The sequence below is a fragment of the Vidua macroura genome, chromosome 16, assembly GCF_024509145.1.
Source record: "Vidua macroura isolate BioBank_ID:100142 chromosome 16, ASM2450914v1, whole genome shotgun sequence".
In the NCBI taxonomy this organism is placed as follows: domain Eukaryota; kingdom Metazoa; phylum Chordata; class Aves; order Passeriformes; family Viduidae; genus Vidua; species Vidua macroura.
In genome coordinates, this window is record NC_071586.1 from 187,740 (window position 1) to 205,616 (window position 17,877).

Here is a 17,877-nt window from a genome sequence, read left to right on the forward strand (position 1 = left end):
CACTGTGACAAAGAAAGAATGAGAACCCTCCTCCCAAGGACTGAGACTGAGACCCCTGCTATAGGGAGGAGGGGAAATTGGTGGTCTGACCACTAATGACATGACCTGTTTCCCTTCAGTGATTCAAATGGACTTATTCTTCATTGGATTCGTCTTGCTTTGGTGGTTTCTGTGGACTCACCCGTTCCCTCGGGGCGATTACAATGGACTTTCATTATTACACTTGTTCCCCCCCTCTCTCCTCTGTGGACTATAATTGGAGCCCCGAGTCGGCCAGAACTTCGAAGACTCCCCCGACACGACAGACGGATCCCCATCGTCCGGAGCACTGAGGATCTCGCCTGTGTTGGTAGCTATTCCCATATCCCTCTTCTCTCTCTAACCTTTTATCTCCTTTCAGATCCCCACTATCGCGTTTACTGTTTTGGCCCCTACTAAAGGTGCATTTGTTGTGATTAACTGATAGTCCCTTGTTGTTTGCCTTTGTTGCACTTTTGGGATGGGTGAAAAGAACCATCACGACACCCCGCAAGAAGCGGATCGTGACAGAGGCGGGCTGGTTACCCCAGACCTGCTAAGCGAGAGCGGCAGTCTCCCATGCTGCGTTTCCGTCTTTTTCGCCAGAAAAGCGGCCAGTAAAGAGACGAAGCGAGTAATAAAAAGAGTGAGAGAACCCCCTGGGACTGGGTCTCAGAGAAAGAGTGGGACCCCTTGGGGGGGGGGGGGGGGGGAGTAAAATGTAATTTATTAGAAAAAAAAATGAATTAAAAGGTAAAAAGAGGGTTTTCTTGGCATAATCTATTGGGGAAAAATAAAAGGTAAAATGTGTAGGAGGGGCCCCTAAAAATTCTGCTGGATTGAGGGATAAGAATGCCCGAGAACATCCAAGATCAAACCTGCTGGATTGAGGGATTAATATTGCAAGAGCATCCAGGGTTGATTCAAACCTGCTGGATTGAGGGATTAATGTTCCAAGAGCATCCAGGGTTGATTCAAACCTGCTGGATTGAGGGATTAATGTTCCAAGAGCATCCAGGGTTAAGTCAAACCTGCTGGGTTGAGGGATTAACATTCCAAGAGCACCCAGAATTAAGTTTGCTGGGTTGTTGAGAGCAGCCAAGATTGAGTAAAAATTTTGCCAGTTTGAAGAGAAGTCTGACAGGATCTAGAGTTGGGAACCACACAGCTAGATTGAGGGGTATCCAAGAACACTGGGACTAGCCAGGGACACCTACAAGTGTAATAGGTGTGTTGAAAAAGAAAAGGTACCTTGTTGTTGTGGTTGTTTTGTTATGTGTAAGAGTAAGTAAAATAAAGTTAAGTGAATGTAGACGAAGGAAAGTATATGTATGCATCCTGCCCTGTTAAGCAGCCTCACTGTGCTTCCCTGCTGTCACCGACAAACACAAGTTACGAACCCTCAGAACTGAAAAAGTTCCATCAAATATTGCTTCCATTGATGACCATGATATTGTCTATAATACCTTGTTCCAACTTATGTTATGTAAGTGTTAATACCCCTATCCTACCAGTTGGTAAACCTGATGGGTCATACCGGTTAGTACAGGATCTGCGGGCCATAAACAAGGTCACTGAGGATCTGTATCCTGTGGTGGCCAATCCCTACACGTTATTAACTTGCTTAACCCCCGAGCTAACTTGGTTTACCGTTTTAGATTTAAAAGATGCCTTCTTTTGCCTTCCTATCCACGAAGCCAGAAAATTTTTGCATTTGAATGGGAAAATCCTAAGAGCAGGCGAAGAACTCAACTGACATGGACCAGACTCCCACAAGGATTCAAAAACTCACCCACTTTGTTTGGAGAACAACTTGCAAAAGAATTAGAGACCTGAGAAGCCCCTCCAGAGGAAGGGAAGTTGCTAGAGTACGTAGATGACATCCTGATAGCCACACGGACAAGGGAAGCATGCACGGCCTGGACGATAAGCCTCTTGAACTTTTTGGGGCTCCAAGGGTACCGAGTATCAAAGAAAAAAGCCCAAGTAGTAAAACAGAAAGTAACTTATCTGGGTTACGAAGTCAGTGCTAGACAACGTACCTTGGGCCAAAGCCGGAAGGAGGCAATATGCCAGAGCCCAAAACCTCAGCCGGTAAAGGAACTACGAACTTTCCTGAGGATGACAGGGTGGTGCAGGTTATGGATCTATAACTATGGACTGTTTGTTAAGCCCTTCTATGAACTGATTGCAACTGAAAGCAGGAACATCCAAGAGAGAAAGGAAGCTACGCAAGCTTTCAACCAGCTGAAAAAAGCCCTCATGTCAGCTCCAGCCCTGAGATTGCCGGACGTGAGTAAGCCTTTCCTTTTATTCTCCCATGAGAAGCAAGGAATCGCCTTAGGAATACTAGCACAGGACCTGGGCCCATATCGGAGAGCAGTGGCTTACTTCTCTAAGCAATTGGATACAGCAGCTAAAGGGTGGCCTGGGTGCCTCAGAGCTGTTGCAGCAGTCATCCTGAACATCCAAGAGGCACACAAATTCACCCTAGGCCAGAAAAGAACTGTGCTAGTGTCTCACACAGTGTCTGCAGTGCTAGAGGTAAAAGGTGGGCATTGGCTTTCCCCACAACGGCTCCTGAGATACCAAGCTATCATAGCGGAGCAAGATGATGTAGAGATAGTAGTGGCTAACATTGTCAATCCAGCCTCCTTCCTCAGTAGAAACCAAGGGGAACCAGTGGAACATGACTGCCTGGAGACCATTGAAGCCACCTACTCCAGCTGCCCTGACTCGAAGGACACCCCTCTCGAGAATGCAGAAGTCTCGTTTACTGATGGAAGCAGTTATATCATCAGTGGAAAACGGCACGCCGGCTAGGCAGTTCCAACGTGCAAGGAAGTAATATCATCTGGGCCCCTGCCAACAAATACCTCTGCACAGAAGGCCGAGATAATTGCTCTAACTCGGGCCCTAGAATTGGCAAGAGGGAAAGAAATAAACATATACACGGACTCGAAGTATGCATTTGGAGTAGTGCATGCTCACAGAGCCATTTAGAAAGAGAGAGGACTGCTGAAGTCTCAAGGGAAAAATATTAAAGATGCATCAGAAGTACTGCGACTTCTAGCAGCAGTCCAGTTGCCAGAGAAAGTAGCGATCATGCACATTAAGGCACATCAGAAGATCAACTCCGAATTGGAAGAAGGAAACGAGCTGGCAGATAGGGAAGCAAAAGAAGCAGCAAGACGGGCAAATTTCCCCTAAAGGTAAGCCAAGATACAACAAACCAGAAAAAAAATTAATCTATGAGCAAAAAGGAGACTATAACCAAGAGGGATGGGCCACCATAGAAGGAAAATTAGTTCTACCCTCCTATTTATGATGGTCCCTAATAAAGGAAGAACACCAGAAAACCATTGGGGTATTGATGCTCTAGCATAACTAGACATTTACAACTCGACAATGTGACCTTTGCCTCCAGACCAACCCCAAAAATACTCCCAAACCAAAGCTTAGCCAGATTAGGAAGGGTCATGGGCCGGAGCAGCAATGGCAGATTGATTGTACAGAATTGCCAAGAAAAGGGGGGTATAAGTTTTTCCTGGTGCTAACAGATACCTTTTCAGGATGGCCAGAAGCATTCCCCACCAGGACTTCTAAAGCTCAAGAAGTAACTAAGGTATTGGTACAAGAAAACATACCACGCTTTAGAGTCCTGGCCACAGTCTCCTCAAATAGAGGACCACATTTTATTGTAAAATTCGTGCAACAAGTTAGCCAATACTTGAACATAGACTGAGAACTTCGCACCCCATATAACCCACAATCAAGTGGTCAGGTAAAAAAAATGAATCATTTGATCAAACAACAAATTGTACAATTGGGACAAGAAGCTAATTTGTCATGGACTCAATCCCTCCCATTAGCACTACTGCAGATCCGAACCAAACCCAAGACTAAAGAAAAGCTAAACCACTTTGAATTGCTTTATGAAAAACCATATGGGGTGCGAAAGAGAATGTCTACCCAAGACATGTCACTAACCTCCTGTATGTTAAGTCTCTTAACTTGGTGTATCCAGCACCAATCACTAGCTAATAAACACAAGTCATAACTAGTGAAATACACTGTTTAGAAGACTTTATGTCACCCAATTATAATCCTATTAATTTTAGTTACTGTAAGTTTAATGATGTCTACTTTAACACTCATGTAGAATTCGAGGATGTTAAAACACATGGCCAGTCTGACATCACTCTCTAGAACTCATAGAATCTTACTGAAAGAGGACGGTCATGATAGTAGATCAGAATTTAAATCAAGACCCCTGTAGTAAAAGAATTTAATCTATTTTAAGAAAAGGGGGGACTGAAGCAGAGATTTTTAGAGTTAGGTTAACAAAATGAATGAAGCATTTCTAATTTAGCTTGTAGAGTTATCTGTTGAATTTTCAACCTTTTACTTAAGAAACCTCTGCCTAGTACAAAGGGCATAGGAAAATGCAAATTTCTGAAGCTTCTTGCATAAAGAACAATACCAGAAGAAGGAAAGAACCCAGATAAAGAAGCTCCTCTGTCTCCAAGCCTATCAAGACTGACAGACGTACTCAGATAAGCACCAAAGGACCAAAAGCGCACGCGCAGAGAGGAAAAGTTCAAAAGTTCAATCATGAGGAAGACCACAATCTTCAGCCTCAGGACCACCAAGAGACCCCCGTACGACCACCACAGGAAACCACTATTGCCCAGAAGGGCGTGGACTTACTTCGCATGAGAAGCGAGGACAGGCGGGGCCAGGGGTGGAATATGCATGAAAAAGTTGTGCAATGTATTGCATATGGAACGTCTTTAAGAATAAAAGTGTGGGTCAGACTGAGGCTCGGGGCACAAGTTTTGGAGAGCTATCTCACTTGTGCCGGGCGCTGACATATGTACCCACTTCATAACTACCCCAGGTTATGGAGTCTATTGATTTCTTCCGCGTATCGTTTCAGAGGTTTCTTGCCTTCGCCAGGCTGCAACGTGCCCGCTAGTACCAAGAACTGGGCAGGAGTGGGCAGAGAGCACGGCCATCTGCCAGCAGGTTGCAGCTTGCCCAGGAAAATGCAGTGTCCTTGGAATGTGCAGCAAATCCTATTTCCTGGCAAGGTCGGGCTAAGTGAGCAGTGCTGGGACACTTTCTCTTTGAGAACTGGAGCGGAAAAGCTTTTGGCTAAGATGTAGGCGACTAGAGAGGCAGAATACGGAGCTCCGCAGCTGGCCGAAAGCAAGTGCCGCTTCCCGGCGTCTTTCGGCAAAAGCGGCGCTTCGGAGCGCACCGCTGCCGCTCCAGTCATCTGTGCGCGAAGTAGCCGCTTCTTCGCCTCCGGCAGCCGGAGATCGCGGTAGCTTGCAAGAGGCGAAGAACGAAGCCGCGAAGAAGCCGGCTTGTGTGCGAAGCTCGCAGACTGCTGCAGGACGGTGGCTGCCGCTCTCCTGCCTGTTGAATTCACTCTTGGCATGCCAATGGGAGGTGTTCCAGGACAACCTTCCTGAGTTTTTATTTTAGTTTTCATGCATCCCACCTTGGAAATTCTTGTTGCTCCCCAGAGGCTCCGAGATGCAGAGAACACGGTGGCAGCTGCTGAGAAGAAGGGCAACTGTGAGTTGGTCAAGAAGCAAGAACACAGGCAGTTGACTGTGCTTGGCGAGGAGCAGCTGCTGGATTCTTGCAATTGCCTTCAGTGCGCACAGAAGCCCGCTGCTCTGCTGCTTGGTTTTTCGCCTTCAGTCAATTACACACTGCTGAAGTTGAGGCAGGCAGTTCAGCTTTGCTGCTTTTCAGCATCTCAGCTGCTTTCTGCTCTGTGACAGCTCTCGAGGTGAAATAGAGATTTTTAGAGTTAGGTTAACAAAATGAATTAAGCATTTCTAATTTAGCTTGTAGAGTTATGTGTTGAATTTTCAACCTTTTGCTTAAGAAACCTCTGCCTAATACAAAGGGCAAAGGAAAATGCAAATTTCTGAAGCTTCTTGCATGAAGAACAATACCAGAAGAAGGAAAGAACCCTTTCCTTCTGAATTAAAATAAAGAAGCTCCTCTGTCTCCAAGCCTATCAAGACTGACAGACGTACTCAGATAAGCACCAAAGGACCAAAAGCGCACGCGCAGAGAGGAAAAGTTCAAAAGTTCAATCATGAGGAAGACCACAATCTTCAGCCTCAGGACCACCAAGAGACCCCCGTACGACCACCACAGGAAACCACTATTGCCCAGAAGGGCGTGGACTTACTTCGCATGAGAAGCGAGGACAGGCGGGGCCAGGGGTGGAATATGCATGAAAAAGTTGTGCAATGTATTGCATATGGAACGTCTTTAAGAATAAAAGTGTGGGTCAGACTGAGGCTCGGGGCACAAGTTTTGGAGAGCTATCTCACTTGTGCCGGGCGCTGACATACGTACCCACTTCATAACTACCCCAGGTTATGGAGTCTATTGATTTCTTCCGCGTATCGTTTCAGTCGGGGCTTGCAAAGGTGCTTTAGGCGCGGCCCAGCTGATAGCGCAGCGGGCGCGCGGGCACAAGCCGCGGTTTGAGGAGCTGCTTTGAACGCCGCTAGCTGATAGCGCAGCTAGTGGGAGCGTGGTACAAGCTAGGAGTTACAAGCACCGCTTACAAGCATCGCTAGTTGGTAAAAAGCTTGCAAAAGTAGCCAGCGAGCCCGGCTGGGCTAAGAGTTAAGTGTTTGTTATACAATAGCACTGCCCTTCAGTGTTAAAAGCTGTCACTGGTGCAGGGGGAGGGGTTGGGGAAGGCAGTCTAGGGTTGCCATGGGAAACAGCAGTTGTATGAGTTCTCCACCCCCTTTTGGAAGAGAATTGTACCCTCCCCCTGTCCTGTCAGTTGTTGTTCAAGTCTGCCCCTTAGCCTAGAATCTTCTCTGTTCCACGGTTCTTCCACCAAGAACACTCCTTTCCCTTTTCCCCACTGGTTAATGTTATATTTCCCCTCCCTTTAGCCTTCTCCCGATTGTACCCTCGAATGCTAAACCCTCCTACCCCTACGCAGTAAAAGAATCCTCACCCCGCCCTTCGGGGCTCTCGGAATCTGCCTCCCTACTGCTTCGTTGTCTCCCTGTTTGCCCCTTCTGCGACCCTTCAATCAACGAGCAGGATTTCAGCAGCCCGAGTGTCCCTCCCGTTCTTCTGGTGGACCCTCAGATGTACCAGCTGTTACAAATAAACTCGTTTTAATAGGTGGGAGTGGTGATGGGTTGTAGGTAATTGTTAAATAATGTAACCAATTGTTAATGTAATGAATTGTTAAATTGTTAATGTAGTAAGTGGTTGTGAGTTACTGTTAGTTACGAAGTTTAATATGTACCATTAGTTAAGTGTTTGTGCACAGTTGCCAATCAAGGGGGGGGAGGCCAGGTGCATCGGAGAACGACATCATCAGTCCAACCTGCTATTGGAGAAACAGAACAACCAATGGTGCCTCGAAGTTCAGGAATGATTGGCCAGAAATGCACCATCTTATAAACCAATCAAGGACCAGAAAATGAGCCAATCAACGAGAAGATCAAGAACGCACCAATCAACAGCCTCCAGAGACTTTAACAACCCCGGGCGCTGGCCACCCGGGGTCTTTCCGCGGACTTTGTTGCCAAGGAAACACCCTGTGCCTGTGCACAGTTACTGTTACACGTTGTTACTTTCTGGCTTGCCGCTGAGGTCTTGGGCTTATCCTGGGACCTCGTCCCCAGCTGTCTGTGATTTTAATAAACAGGCCCAAATTTTTTTAACATATTCTGGCTTTGAATTTGCCTGTTCGTAACAGATTGGGGGCTCGCCCGGGATAGCCACGCCCCAGAGGCGGTCCCGGAGAAGGACAGGTCCGGGAAGACCGGTCCAGCGTTTTTTTTTATCGCTGCCCGAACTTGGATTTCTCTGAGACCGAAGACGGTTGCTGGCTACACCCGAGAGACGACTGAGGACCCGGCAACCCAGACTGAAAAGGCCCTTCGAGAGGGAGCGGGGCTTGCAGCGCACAGGTAGGCGTTGCGAGTGGGGCAGGCATAAGGGGGTACGCTCATGCATGGTGAGTGAGTGAGACGGGGGCTGGCACCTCAGACTCCCGAAGTGACAGTGGACCTCCTAGTACCGTGTTTTCGGACTCCCGCGAGGGGGCCGGCCGGGAACGGAGGGAAGCGATTGGAATAAATCATTGGAGTGAGTGTGGAACCCCGAGGGACCCTCCTTAGCGTGGGTGAAGGGGGAGTACCTCCTTTTCTCCTGCCCTTACCCGCGTAGGCTCCCGTTCCCCCAGGGTGGTGGGGGCTCCTAGGGGTTGCTTGAGCCAAAAAGGCGAAGGAACCGAAGGTGGTGGTTGGTTGGGATAACTTTCTGGCTTGCCAGAAAGACCTTCGGAACCGGGCCTCCCAGTACAGTGACAGGCATTGGGGCGGCTGGCTGGGAGGGGGGTGGACGGTCCCTGGACCCTTGATCCAAAAACGAAGGAACCGAAGGTGGTGGTTGGTAGGGATAACTTTCTGGCTTGCCAGAAACGTTCTGGCTTGCCAGAAAGACCTTTGGAACCGGGCCTCCTAGTACAGTGACAGGCATTGGGGCGGCTGGCTGGGAGGGGAGTGGACAAGGGGGGCGCAGGGGAGTTCCACCGGCTCAAGCAATCTGAAGGGCAGTTCCTCAAGGTGAGCGCGGGAAGTGTCCCGGGCATCTTGAGGAACTAGGACCTCTGGGGTGGGCTAAAGACTCTCAACCGGAGACCTACTGGTAGTGAGGCCACCGGTTGGGGGATTGTCCCTCCTTTGGCAGGGGGAGGGAGTAGGAGCCTGACCAGAGGGGAATAGGACCCTAGGCCAGGGGGTCTGGCCAAGGGGAAATTCCTCCTAGCACGGCGACGGGCCGGGGAGGGCAAAAGGCCGCCGGCTAGGAGAAGTCCCTCTATCCATTAGGGGTAGGAGGGAGGGTTTAGAACCTGTCAGTTAGGGATATTGTTTTGTTCTAGTATATATAAGTTGTCTCGTCTATGTGTGATTTGCTCTTAATTGGAATTTTGTGGTCGATATTATCAAGTTCGTCTATTTTGTCTGTTGTTACCGATAGTGTTATTTATTGGGTTATTATATTGTGTTGTTTTATTTGTTTTAACACAAAAATACCAATTTGGTAATTTGGTATTTTGCAGTATTGTTTGTGGTATTCTGTGTAATTTTTTGCTTCAAGTGATTGAGGTGTATATTGCTTTGAGTAGAGAGTTTTTAGCGTTTTGTCAGCTTATATCTTTGGGTTAGGATTTCTGTTTGTGTCAGAGGGTATCGTGTATCTTGTGAGGTTGTGTTAAAGAGCCGACATTTTGTTGTTTTAGTACACAGATTTTAAGTCATTGATAGTGTGTGTGTGAGTGTGGGTGGCTCAGAGGAGCCATTTTAGTTGCTTTTGAGGTATTCCCCTCGAGAAGGGGAGTGGTTGTTTTACAGGGTGTGTGTGTGTGAGTGTGGGTGGCTCAGAGGAGCCATTTTAGTTGCTTTTGAGGTATTCCCCTCGAGAAGGGGAGTGGTTGTTTTACAGGGTGCGTGTGTGTGAGTGTGGGTGGCTCAGAGAAGTCATTTTAGTTGCTTTTGGGGTACTCCCCTCGAGAAGGGGAGTGGTTTGGGAGTGGGTGATAGACATTTGAAAAGACTTCCGGCTGATCAGCCATTTTGGTTTGTTTTGAGTCTTGGTTCCCACGGCATCTAATTTTCCCACGGGTCATTATTTTCGTTCCCACGGTATTCAATTTTCCCACGGGGTCTCCTATTGATTTATGTTTAAATTCTAGTTGTTCTTTTTATTGTAAATCCTTTTGGATTGTCATTCTTCTTTAAAGTTTACACAGTGACTTATTGCGAAGTTGTCTATTTAGTTAAATTGATACAAGTTGTTTATAGTTATGGGTCAGTGTGCAAGTAAGCGTATCCATAAGGGAAAAGCTAAGAAAATGAAATTGAAAGACATACCACAAGACAGTCCATTGGGGGAAATGTTAGAGAATTGGGACCATGATAAAAATTTAAAGGAATTGGATAAGATAAAAATGATACATTATTGTATTGAAATATGGCCACAAAAGAACATTCAAGAAGGACCTGTTAATTGGCCTTGGTATGGGTCAAAAGAAAAATGGTTATGTCTAGCTTTAAATAAATATGTTAATTAAAGAGAAGTATTAGACGAGGAAGAAATCAAATATGCAACCTGTTGGCTGGAAAATGAAATTTGGGATAAAAAGGTCCGAATGTATAGGGTGGGTAAAGAAATAAAAGAGGGAAAAGAAGAATTTAAGCAAAAATGGGATCCATTGGATTATCTTCCTCCTCCAGTACCCCCTCCTATCCAACCCGAACCCATTCTGGCTCCTCCAGCATCTCTCCCTGTTCAGCCTATTTCCCCTCCTATCTCTTCAGGGCCCCTCCCTACTCAACCTGTCCCCCACTCTACTCCATCAGCATCCCTTCCTGCCCAACCCGCACCTTGTCATACTCTTCTGACTTCACCGACAGTCCCCACTCCAGCAGTTTCTCCCATGCCTCTCTCCATCCCTGTCACCCTCCCTCTGCCTCCCACACAAAATCTTACACAAACTCAACAGAGTAGCTTGGAGGGGGTGGCGACTCACAACTGTGAGTGCGAAAGAGTTGTAAGACCAAAAGAGAGGATTGCAATCTCAGGTAGTCATCATTATAATACTAGATCACAAGCTGAGAGGAGCTTCCAAAAGGGGGAAGCAGGAGAAAGGTTATTACCTTTGAGAGAGGTTCCGATGGGAGGTGTCCAGGGGGGAATCGGTTTTGTAAATGCACCTTTGACGGGCTCAGAGGTGAGAAGTTTTAAGAAAGAACTTAAACCCCTATTGGAAGATCCTATAGGAGTTGCTGATCAAGTTGATCAGTTTTTAGGTTCAAGTACATATACTTGGGAGGAAATGAATTCTATTTTAGGTATTCTTTTTTCTTCAGAGGAAATGCATTTTATTCGGGTTGCAGGCATAAAAGCATGGGAGAAAGAGAATAGGGCCGGGCCGCGGGGTGAGGAGAAGATGCCTCTCACTCCACCTGATTGGAATCCAAATACGGAAGAGGGCCGTAGAAATATGAATTGTTATAGGTCTTTGGTTATTAAAGGCATCCGGGGAGCGGTCCCCCGGACTAGTAATGCAAAGTTGGCCTTTGATAGCCAGCAGGAGAAAGATGAAACCCCAAATGCCTGGTTAGATAGGCTAAGGCGAAATTTCCAATTATATTCCAGTGTGGATCCAGAGAGCACAGAAGGGAAAGTGTTGGTAAAGGTGCAATTTGTAACTAGAGCATGGCCAGATATTAGAAGGAAGTTAGAGAAGATAGAAGAATGGCAGGAAAAAGGCATGAATGAATTGTTAAGGGAGGCACAGAGAGTTTATTTGAGGAGGGAGGAAGAAAAGATGAAATCGAAGGCTAGAATTATGGTTGCAATAGCTAGGGAGAGTCAGGACAGAGAAAGGGAAGAGCCGAAGGGAAGGGAAAAATCAAGGAAGGAGGAGATTCGAGGGCAGGACGCAGACTCCTGGGAGGGGAAATGTTTTTATTGTGGTGAAAAAGGTCACTTTAGGAAGGAGTGTAAGAAATGGAGAAAAGACAGGAGGCTGTACAAAGAAACGGAGATTGGAGAAAATGATGATTAGGGGTGTCAGGGGCTCTATCCCCTGGGGAAGATGGGTGAGCATAAGTTGGAGCCCTTGATAAATTTGGAAATAGGTCCCCAGGGGGAAGAATTTGAATTTTTAGTTGACACTGGGGCTGATAGGTCATGTGTTTCACGGTTCCCAAAAGGTTGTAAATTGAGTCAAAGAGTGTGTAAAGTGAGAGGTGCTAGTAATGAGCCTTTTGAAGTATCGGTAATAGAGCAAGTTGTGGTTAAAGGAAATTCAAGAGAAGGATATGTAGATTTGTTATATATGCCTAAATTGGAATGTAATTTATTAGGTAGAGACCTACAGGTACAATTAGGGGTAGGGGTAATCCCTAAAGAGGGAAAGATGGTAGCAGAGATGCTGGTTCTCAAGTCGGAGGATGAAAGTGAAATCAATAGCGAAGTCTGGGCAGAAGGGGGAGGCCGCAGCCTACTCGATATACCCCCCATAGAAGTAAAAATGAAACCAGGAACTTCACCAATTCGAGTAAAGCAATATCCTATTTCGGCCGAAGGGAAACAAGGACTAGCTCCAGTTATAAAAGAATTGATTAAAGATGGAATACTAGAACCATGCATGTCTCCCCATAACACGCCGATATTACCGGTAAAGAAATCAGATGGTACTTACCGATTAGTCCAAGATCTAAGGGAGGTGAACAAACAGACAATTTCACGGTACCCTGTAGTAACCAATCCGTATACACTTCTAAGTAAGGTACCACCGAAACATGCATGGTTCAGTGTGATAGATTTGAAAGATGCCTTCTGGGCTTGTCCTCTAGCTGAAGAAAGTAGAAGTTGGTTTGCCTTTGAGTGGCAGGATGAGGAGACAGGAAGGAAACAACAACTCCAATGGACCAGACTACCCCAAGGTTTTACAGAATCTCCAAATTTGTTTGGCCAGGCTTTGGAAGAATTGTTAAGGCAGTTTCAACCAGTGGGAGATACCCAAATTCTGCAATATGTTGATGATTTGTTGGTGTCAGGGGAACAGAGGGAACAGGTTCAAGCAACAACAGTGAAATTATTAAACTTTTTTGGGGAAAAGGGTTTAAAAGTGTCAAAAAAGAAACTCCAATTTGTAGAACAGGAAGTGAAATATTTAGGTCATCTGATTGGGAAAGGATACAAGAAATTAGAAGCTGAGCGAATTCAAGGGATCCTCTCCCTACCTGCACCGAAAACAAAAAGGGATGTAAGGAAATTGTTGGGGTTAATCGGATATTGTAAATTGTGGATTGATGGGCATACTAAACTAGTTAAGTTCCTATATGATAAATTAGTTGAAGAAGAACCTATAGATTGGAATGAGGAAGATGAACAGAAGTTACAAGAGTTGAAAGAAAAGTTAGTGACAGCACCAGTTTTAAGTTTACCCGATTTAGACAGACCCTTTGAGTTGTTTATAAATGTAGAAGAAGGTATTGCATATGGAGTATTGGTCCAAAAGTGGTGCGGAGATAGAAAACCAGTAGCTTATGTGTCCAAGCTATTAGACCCGGTAGTGAGAGGATGGCCTACATGTTTACAATCAGTGGCTGCTACTGTAGCTTTGGTAGAGGAGGGATACAAACTAACATTTGGGAGCAAAATCAAAGTGTATACACCTCATGATTTGAAAACTATATTGAGTAAGAGAGCGAGTCAGTGGATTACAGACAGCAGGCTGTTAAAATATGAATTGATGCTCACCAATATTGAGAATTTAGAATTAGCCACAACGAATGTTCAAAATCCAGCCCAATTTTTGTATGGAGAGCCACAAGAAAATTTAGAACATTGTTGTATAGAAGTCATAGATTTGCAGACCAAAGTAAGGGAAGATTTGCAAGAGCAGCCATTACCAGAAGGAGAAGTGTTGTTTGTGGATGGTTCTTCCAGGGTAAAGGAGGGGAAGAGAATGTCAGGATATGCAGTAATAGATGGTAAGAGTATGGAAATTATAGAAAAAGGGAGGCTTCCAGCAAAATGGTCTGCACAGTGTTGTGAGGTTTATGCTTTACTAAAAGGGCTGCAGTGGTTAAAGTACAAGAAAGGAACTGTTTACACTGACTCCAAATATGCCTATGGTGTAGTACATACGTTTGGTAAGATCTGGGGAGAAAGGGGGTTTATAAACTCTAAAGGCAAGACCTTAGTCCATGAAAAGCTAATCAAGGAAACATTGGAAGCTCTCAAAGACCCTTTGGAAATTGCAGTGGTACATATAAAAGGTCACCAGAAAGGAACTTCTAAAGAGGTGCAGGGCAACAATTTAGCAGACAGAGCAGCTAAAGAGGCTGCCTTAGAAAAAGAAGAGAAAATCCTGCAGTTAGTCAATCTGGGGGACAGAGATAATAAAGAAAACCCAATTTTTAGTGAGCAAGAACAAAAAGAGTTGCTAAAACATGGGGGAATAAAAGATGAAAAAGGGAAGTGGATAATGCCAGATGGGAGACAGGTATTAAACAAAGCGCTAGCCAGGAAAATTTTGGAGAATTTGCATGCTTCAACGCACTGGGGAACACAGGCCTTGTGCGATCATTTTCTGCGAACTTATGTATGCATTGGTATATTTGAAGTAGCTAAGATAATCACAAGAGATTGTATGATTTGTCAGAGAGTAAATAGAAAAGTAATGAGAAAAGCCCCACTGGGTGGAAGAGAATTGGCCCAGAGACCTTTCCAAAGTGTCCAAATCGATTTTACTGAACTTCCCCCAGTTCAAAGGTTTAAGTATTTATTAGTGATAATAGATCATCTGACTCATTGGGTTGAAGCATTTCCAACTACAAGAGCTACAGCAGGAGTGGTTAGTAAGATCTTACTGGAACAAGTCATACCGAGATATGGTATTGTAAACATTATTGATTCGGACAGAGGGCCACATTTCACAGCCAAGGTCCTACATCAGATAACAGAGGCTTTAGGAATAGTATGGAGACTTCACACCCCATGGAGACCTCAAAGCTCAGGAAGAGTGGAGAGAATGAACCAAACCCTAAAAATAACACTCACCAAATTGGTGGAGGAAACAAAAATGAACTGGTTAAAATGTCTTCCATTAGCACTAATGAGAATAAGAACAAAACCAAGAGCCGATATTGGCATTTCTCCTTATGAAATGATGTTTGGGTTGCCATTTCTAACTGTCTCAGACCACACGGGGACTTACGAAGAGGGAGAACAGAGTACCAAGAAGTATGTACAAGTGATTGCGAATACCTTAGAGGAATTAAGGAAAAATGGATATCTTCCCCAAAGTACCCCAATTGACTTTAAAATTCATTCGTTTCAGCCGGGAGACTGGGTTTTAATAAAGGTGTGGAAAGAACAGCCATTATCTCCCATGTGGGAGGGTCCCTTCCAGGTTCTCTTAACTACTGAAACTGCAGTAAGGACCCAAGAAAGAGGATGGACACATGTCACAAGAGTCAAAGGTCCGGTACAAGCTCCCACCGAGTGGACAGTGGTTAATACATCTGATACAAAACTGACTTTAAAGAGAAAACCTCAAGAGAAGTGAAATAAGAAGAAGAGCAGGGTTTTAATCTATTATGAACTGTTCAGATGTTATTAATTGTTACCTATTATTTAAATAATTATTCTAACTTGTTATTAGTATAAAAAGTTAAAATTGTTTGTATTGAAGTATTTATTATAACTCACGTCAAATTTCTGGTATTTTTTTATTGCAGATCCCAAAGAATAGAGCATCCTCCCACTCATTTAGTAATCAGGCCCTAAAAAGAAATACTCAAGTCAATACAAGGAGGGAAGTAAGTCACTGCAGGAGGAGGTAACGGTAAGATCATATTACAAGGGGCAAGACCGGGTCAGGATACACTCTTGCCACAAAGCAGATACACCATAGGCCTTCCCAAAGAGGGGGTAAAAATATGGAGGTTGGGAGAGTGCCCTGTACCGGACCCTTGTTGCTGTTAGCACTGCTAACAGTAATAAACATCCAGGGAAGTCCGATGGACCCCTGTGATAAATGTTACTATCCACTTTATGCAGGAGACTCTCGGAGTGCCGTCCTAAGAATTCATACAAATCCGAGTCCCAACTGTATTGACTTTTTACAATTAACAACATGTGTAGAGGACGGTACAACCTATTGGCTCTCCGAAAATATAGGAAATCATAAACAAAAACTGTTGGGAGAATGCCCTACCAGGGAAAAATGGATATGTTTGGAGAAGAAGCCAGAGAAAAAGGAGAAAGCAAAAGAGGTTCATGAACCTGACTTTATAAAGGAAAAGGAAGTAAAAGGGGTAATAAGGAAAGAAGCAGGACTCAAGATTCTAGGTGGGAAAAATCTGTTTTTAGACCTAGTTGAAAAAATAAGTCATGAATTTAATATAACTAATTGTTGGATTTGTGGAGACACTAGAACAGCAGAAATCTGGCCGTGGGAAGGAATTGCACTGAGTCCAAAAGAGATCTTAAGGTTAATGAGGAATAAGATGAGAATCCAAAGGTCATCACCTGTGCAAGATAAAAGGAATGACGAAGAAGTATGGAATTTAAAATCTGAGGTAATCGGGGAAGAATGTCTGTGGAGGAAGGGATCTTCTAAGTTCATTTCATATGTGGGTGAGTTATCCTGTAAACGATATCTAGTTACCAACGACACCCACCAATGGTGGATTCCTGGGGCTCCTCACCTCTATTGGTCTAGAAAACAAAAACGGGGATGTTCTTATATTCAAAAGGAAAAACTATATGAATGTATTACCACAGATCCCAACCCTTTCCATGATGATCCCCAAATGTACAAGTTTTGGAGTAAAAATGGGATCACTTCTGTAGAACATCATAAATTCTGGAGAGCTCCAAATGAGTTATTTTGGCTTTGTGGTAGAATGGCATATGTAATGTTGCCTAAAGATTGGACAGGAAGTTGTACACTAGGTATTATAAAACCTTCTTTCTTTTTACTGCCCAGAGACGAAAGTCAACATCTAGGAATTCCCTTATATGATGAATTAAAACGTAAAAGAAGAGACTTAATTGGTGGTTCTCAAAAGTGGGGGGAAGAAGAGTGGCCTCCAGAAAGAATAATCGAGACATATGGCCCTGCCACTTGGGCCCAAGACGGGTCGTGGGGATACCGAACTCCCATTTATATGTTAAATAGAATTATTAGATTACAGGCAGTGTTGGAAATCATAACCAATGAAACAGCCATGGTTTTAGATCTAATCTCTACCCAAAACCGCCAAATGAGAACGGCTATCTACCAAAATCGATTAGCATTGGATTACTTATTGGCAGAAGAAGGGGGGGTCTGTGGTAAATTTAATTCATCAGAGTGTTGTATTGAAATTGATGATTATGGAGATCTTATCAAAAACATTACAACCAGGATTAGGAAATTGGCACATGTCCCAGTCCAGAGATGGAGCCCTCTAATAAAATTAAATTGGTGGGATAACCTCTTGGGGGGAGAATGGTGGAAGAAGGTTTTATTGATTGCAGGAAGTGCCTTAATAAGTCTTATTCTACTTCCTTGTTTAATACCTTGTCTAATTCGGTTGATAACTAACATTGTGCAGAATTCCTTAGAAAGCTTAAGCAAAGAGAAGTTCGAGAAGATCATGATCATACAAGAAAATAAACTGGGAGAGAACTCTGAAACTGCTAAGAAGACCTATGAAAAGTACCAGAAATTAAGAAGAATTTACCAAGTTTATGATACTCCTGTTTAAATTAAAGGCTTGATGCGGGCTAAAGCCCGATCAAAGATTTAGAGGGGGGAGTTGTTACAAATAAACTCGTTTTAATAGGTGGGAGTGGTGATGGGTTGTAGGTAATTGTTAAATAATGTAACCAATTGTTAATGTAATGAATTGTTAAATTGTTAATGTAGTAAGTGGTTGTGAGTTACTGTTAGTTACGAAGTTTAATATGTACCATTAGTTAAGTGTTTGTGCACAGTTGCCAATCAAGGGGGGGGAGGCCAGGTGCATCGGAGAACGACATCATCAGTCCAACCTGCTATTGGAGAAACAGAACAACCAATGGTGCCTCGAAGTTCAGGAATGATTGGCCAGAAATGCACCATCTTATAAACCAATCAAGGACCAGAAAATGAGCCAATCAACGAGAAGATCAAGAACGCACCAATCAACAGCCTCCAGAGACTTTAACAACCCCGGGCGCTGGCCACCCGGGGTCTTTCCGCGGACTTTGTTGCCAAGGAAACACCCTGTGCCTGTG